The sequence below is a fragment of the Halyomorpha halys genome, unplaced genomic scaffold (assembly GCF_000696795.3).
Source record: "Halyomorpha halys isolate HHAL.00 unplaced genomic scaffold, Hhal_1.1 Scaffold218.1, whole genome shotgun sequence".
Taxonomy (NCBI): Eukaryota; Metazoa; Arthropoda; class Insecta; order Hemiptera; family Pentatomidae; genus Halyomorpha; species Halyomorpha halys.
The window spans coordinates 450812-457538 of NW_027109445.1; the positions used below are offsets into that span (position 1 = coordinate 450812).

At 29.4% G+C, this 6727-nt stretch overlaps 1 protein-coding gene across 2 annotated transcripts in view; it reads left to right on the forward strand.

Moving 5' to 3' along the window:
- The window catches only part of CCHa1-R (CCHamide-1 receptor), a 475427-nt gene that overhangs the window by 106342 nt on the left and 362358 nt on the right, over positions 1 to 6727 (forward strand). For both annotated transcript variants that reach the window (XM_067047617.1, XM_067047618.1), the window contains exon 2: positions 439 to 481. The gene's annotated coding sequence lies outside the window, so the exon portion shown is untranslated. The remainder of the gene's footprint in view (positions 1 to 438; positions 482 to 6727) is intronic.

Below are 6727 nucleotides of genomic sequence, written 5' to 3' on the forward strand. Positions count from 1 at the left end.
TTTGTGTTTTTCATTGACCGCACCCCCAACCATTTTCTCCTCATTCATCATCCACGGTCAACTATCTCTCATAATTATAAATAGAGTTAGTTATCAATGTAGGACAATGATTGGTTAAATGGCATGACTATGCTTATAATAAAGTTACGAAACATTGCCTCAATATAATTTCACGTACATTTTTAATAATGAGAGGCACCTAAAATGTAAAGAACATTTCCACGTATCTCAATCAAAAACAATTCCACGAGCTTATGCTTCACTGGAATTTCGTTCCAGCGGAAGTTCTTTATTCCACCTAAAAGGGATTTTCCTCTTCCCCTCTCCACTGAAAATCTTCTCATTACCATTCTAGCTACAGTGTGGTTTGTTTTTCAATTATTTATTTTTTTTAATTGAAAATTAAATGAATATTCATATTTTGTTATTTGTTTTCAGATACCCTGGAAAGTTTTGCTGTTGCCACGTTCCAGAAAATCAGGTAGGTGGTCGCAATCATGTGTTTACATAAAAAACTAATTTTTATATAATCTACTAAATTGAATTACTTTACTACTAAATACTTTAAATTGAATGCTACGGAAAATGGAAAGGAGAAAGTCGGATCAAAGTTTGAATTAAATTACTAAAAAAAAAAAATCCAAAATCTGTCTACTTGGGTGTAATGACATTAAGAAAAGAAAGATATTTGGACTAAAACCAATTCACTAGCTTCATAGGGATACAATACAAGGGGTACCGTTTTTATCAAAAATTAAAAAGTTTTTGTAAAAGAATGGCACATGGTATGGAAGCAACTCATAATGCACGACACCAAACTTTTCCCACCAAATACATAGCTTAAGTTTTTTTCAAGAAACTGCTCATCGATTTCGACCAATACAACATTTACTAGATTTACTACAAACGGTCTAAATTGCTAATCCATTACAAAAGACTGATCTACATGACTATTATAAGGCCTATCTGGGCATACGGAGTTGAGCTTTGGGGTTCCACTAAACCACCAAATTCCGCCCGAATTCAATCCTTACTTTGTCACAAATCAAGTCATCCATCAACACCACCATGTCCCATATGTTGCCGTTTTGGCCAGAACCAGATACCATTACCTTCCATGATAAACCTTTTTTATAACCTGGCATCTCCTTCATTACATAATAATCCTCCTAGGCGTCTGAAAAGAAGATGGCCTCGAGATCTTCTCCTCTAGAAATATTATTGGAGTTCTATCAATGGGTAGATTCTCCACATGTTTGTATCATGTCACTATGTCACCTACAGCAAATCTATTTGTTGTATATATTTTTATGCAGTTATAAATAAAAATGAATAAATTATTAAAAAAAAAAATTTATAAGTTTTTTCATGAATATTCGGTTCGGCTGTCGATTTTTAAGCATGGTCAGGTGGTTTTCTATAGTTTCTTTTTAGAATTATCTCAGTGAATCCATTTTTGATTGCTATTAACTATAAGAAGCAAAAAACCCTTTTTGTTATGCGTTTCAAGCATGCCTAAGTTCATTTTTCATTTTGGACTATCTTCCTCCAATAATAGATATCACGTTAACATCAGAGAATGTTAGCGAAACCTTCTAGTGGAGCCATCTTTTGTCAAACTGTGGAAGCTTATTTGTATATAAATTATTATTTATTGGCGTGGAGTTATCGTCAGTGTAAATCCTTATCCATTTATTGATAGTTAAAATTAATCATTTATTCAAAATTAAGACTTTATAAGCATATAAGGATGTTTATTATTATAAGGATACACTTTATATCTCTCATTGATTTAGTTTTTTAATGTGTATATATATAGTATTTATTTTCAATAACTGGTAGATTTTCATCAACTGAAATCTAACAGTTTCTTTTTTTTCGTAACATCCTTTATTATTATATTTGTATAATATATACATACATATTGTTAGGGCAAGGGGTTTCTCGTGATTGAAAAATAATTATCTTTCCCAAAGTAAATGTTCGCTGGTTTGAGTAACAAAAAATAAAAGCACTCCATAACTAACCTCTAAATGTCTTTCATTTACGTAAACAAATTTTTTAAAATAAGTCACTTGTTAAAAAAAAATAAATAAAAAATAACCTTAATTCCTAGTTCTAATACCCTTCCAATCTTCAAATACCGTATCTTCGGCCACCTTCTGTCCACCCAATTCCGGAAGGATAACAATTGAAAGTTTCAAACAAGGTTTATATATTTTCTTTCTGTATTTAATGTTTCAGATTTTCATTTATACTTTTGGATATGTATATTAGCAAAAATTGTACCTTTTCATTTCTTATTTTTAGTTTAATTGTGTTTGATTTTATATCATTTTGTTTTTTCCTTTTTATTTATTATCAGAAGTTAGTCATCTTATGTTTTATGATATGACATGTAGTTCTATTTGTATTTCATATATTCTGTTAATTATTGTTCATTTTTATCTTTTCAAATTCATTGTTTTATTGTATTTTATTACGTTTTATAATTTTTGTGACCTTTTCATTTTTATTTTGTACCTTACTCAAAGGCTTTAAAACTTAATTTTGATGCCCGTATATTATTCTAAAGAGATCAATCCAAGAATAAATAAAGGATATTATTAATTATGAGAGATAGTTGACCGTGGATGATAAATGAGGAGAAGATGGTTGGGGGTGCGGTCAATGAAAAACACAAATAAGTATGATTAACTTATTTTAATGTGCCGACGTTTCAAGGATATTATCGTTTAAAGTATATTATTAGTATAATTAACAAAACTTAAAACTCCAATTGGAAGTAAATAAAAATTAAATTAAAGAAAAGAAACTAAACTTTTGAGCTTTAACACATATTTCATGGAAATTTCACTGGTATGCATATATCATTCTCTGTAATGTTTATGTATGTATTATATCTACATAATAATAAAGGAGGTTAGGGAAAAAAATTTTCGATATTGTTATAGAATTAGAAAAAAAAATTTACTAAGTCGTTCACTTGTAACATGACCATGTAAGTTGATGGTGAAGCTTCGGTACTTCGTTTTTGAACTAGTCAATTGCCCTTTGTTATTTGTTAGAACTTGTGAATTTTGTCCAAAACTCCTAGCAAAAAGGAGAAATTATACATATAATAATAAAAAAATAAACTGAAACGCTTTGGAGCATGAGAAAAAAAAATAAAGCACAGGAAGCTAAGAAAAAGAATGATTTTCGGATAAGAAAGTTTAATATTGAACAGGAAAAAATCCCCCAAAATATAAATAAATAAATAAAGCTTGTTGTTCAAACATAAAATGCAAATATTATAAGACAGGACTAATTAGTTGGCGATCAAATGATAATAAAACCGATTTGTAACAAACGAATGACCAATTAAGGTAGGTCATAAACAATTAATTTTAATAACAAATTGTAAATATAATTTTCAATAAGTAAACGGAAAAAAAGAGAAGAAAAAATAAGATGCACTTTGACGTGAACAAATATACGAAACAAAACCGCTGAATCTGTTATATACATATGTAATGATATTTTAACAGTAACTTTCGTCGCATTAATAACATAATATATTTGGTTTCAACCAATTGCACAAATTCGCTTCTGTCAAAATTAATATTTCATCGAATTGAAAACTTCATATGGCTCGTGTGAATATAGATTGAAATTAAAGAAATAAAAATTCCATATTCTGCTCGAAACAAGAGCTAAGCCTATTAATTTAACCAAAGGCGTGACTCAGTTTTTTAAAAAATCCTTATAAATTATTCATTGTAACTCCAATTTCGATTAGATAGAGTAATTAAAATCCCATTCCTTTTTGGAAAATAAAAAATAATATTGGTGGCAGACGGAAAGCCCTTTTGAAAAATAACACAGTAACTCTATTTAAATTTTTTTCATAAGAGACATTAGTTCATGAATATGGAAATTGGTAGTTCCTTTTTGAATTTGACCTCTTTGATGACCGCATATTGATGAATATCCGCAATAGATGACAAGAAATTTTTTTAAGGAAAAAACTATAATTATTATCACACTTTATTGCTCTTTCTAAAAAAGTTAAATAATTGTCATAAAACATAATAAACTTAATTATATAAATCTTTATATTTGTATGTAACAACTACCGAATACGGTAAAATTTTAGATATGGAGTTGTTGTGAAAATCAAATTTTGTTTTCTAAAAATGATATCTTCAAAGCGAGACGTGAAAAGGTGGGAAATGGGTTGTAGTTTTTAGTTTTAATTGCAGTTTTAAAAAACAAGGTCTTCTTTAATTAAATCGTATAATCATAATACATAACACATATATTTTTACTGTGAATGTCTGTAGAAAGCAATTGTAATATTCTTAATTTTAAGTTTACTTAAAATTATATTTAGAGAAGCATAAATATAATAATAATCCCAACTAATGGAATATAGATAGAAAACACTAATGACTAAACCGAAACTAATGCTAATGAATCTTAAACATGATTAACATAAATAAATGATATCTAACCTTAGCTAGATATCATTTATTTAGAGCTTAAAGCTCTCTCTAAAAGGATGAGAGTGCTCATTTACAAAACCATCGTAGTGTCGTAATAATAATAATAATAATAATAACCTTAGCTAAATATCGCTTAAACGCCAGAAAAGGGACAAAGCTCAAAAATGAAATATTTCAGAACTCAACTTAAAAATGCCATAAAACTTATATTGAAATATTATAAACTTCTTTTCTTATATTTAGTGTATGTATTTACAGTAGTTTGTATATACATGAAATCTATGAGAAGCTTTGTAATATTTCAATTTATGTTTTATAGTTTATGTTGATACTTCATCATTCTCAAATTTGGATTTTTGAGTTTCATCATTTTCCTTGCAGGTGAACGATATGTAATGTAATGTTATATAATGAATTAAGAACCAACTATAGGTAATTTAAAAAAATGAAAAAGCATATAGTTATAATAGATGTAAATAACAGTAAATTAAGGTTATTTACATAATTACAATTGAAATTTGATAGTAAAAAAACTCAGAATTTTATTGTATAGCATAATTATATCTATAGTTTACGCCACTCTACCGTTTCATTGCCTATTGCTCATTTAACAAACCTTTCTACAAATATTTACATAAATTACTTTTTGGTTTTGTGCATTTAGTACTACATGCAAAGTGTTTTCAGGTTTGGTCGGTAGTAGTATATGTGATATCCACCAAATGGTGTTAGAAATCAAAATGAAGTCGTAACGCCCAATTATAACGCCCTTGTGGTGGATTATACTTTTCAAATTAGAATTGTATTTTTGTTTAAAGTTAGTACTAATAAAATTATATAAGTAATAATAATGTGAGCCCCAGAGACCCATGAGGTGTTATGGGTTCAATACTTTGTTTTTAGAACTACGGTTATTTACGGAGATGATTTCTTCAAGATAAAGTTCAACCGCCAGATTTTCCCTCTGTTAAGAGTACCCACTTTATAAAGCTGCGTTAATTCACGGCTTCAGTGTAATAAAAAATAATTATCTGGCACAAACGGATTCGAATCCGGGTCCTTGATGATAGTAGCATTGTGACTAGCCACAGTGTCACCGCGTTTACATTTATTTATTAATTACTATTTTATAAATACAAGTGATTTATATGATATTATCTATTAATACGACTCATTTATGATAGTAATATTGTAAACATTACACACAACTGTAAAAGAAAATATTATACTGATGGTAGAGAGGAGAAAAAGAGTAGGGATGTTGACGGCTCCTTCAACTGTCATGTTTTCGAACCGGGGAAACAACGACGTCGAGTACCGATCCTCTCATCTCTTCTGTTTATTCCATCAGCTATTATTATACCATTTATTTATACTAAATAATCTTTTACTAGGTTTCTGTGAAGTTGAAATCGTGAATGAATGAAAATGTATTCATGCATAAAACCATGAAATATCAAATTTAAAAGGTAATCCGTTATATGTCATGGATTTAATGTGTCAGAAAGATGTATAAAAATAAATCATTATATAATAATAACTCACAAGTATTTTCAAGAAAGAAAATCACCAATATCACATATAGCAATAATAAATGCAGCATATCTCACATCGACACTCTAAAAGGAGACATCAACCAGAGACGGCTTATCCAAACACTCACTTGGCGAAAGTGAAAGGAAGTCGCATTTTACACAGCAGAGGAAGGTTACATCCGGTTATAAACAAACTTGAACGGAAAATAAATATATGAAAATTGCAAAAAAGTAAAAAAAAATTAACAAACATAAAAGATAAAGTAAGAAAATCTAATGATATGAAAATATGATAGAGAGCAAAGTGCACAAAAGTTATGATAAAAAAACAACGGACAAATGCCATAGAGAAGTTAACACAAAACATAATTTTATATGCAAATACGGCAGAGAGTCTGAAATACCAGCTCATATGCTGGGAAAATGCCCCAACAACTCCCTCCTTATAACACGCCGGCACCACAGGGTCAAAGAAGAATTGATGAAGTTCCTTGAAAGAAAAGACTTCACCTGATTCGAAGAGGTCTATTGTATTGACACCGACGGATCCGTAAGATATGCCGATATTGTCGCATTTACAAAAGTCGGAGACACGGCTCTTGTCTTGGATCCGAGGGTAAGATTTGAAAGTAATGACCTCGAACAGGAAGTTGGAGTGGAAAGGGAAAAAAAGAAAATATATGAAAAATGCGTCCCTTTCCTTAA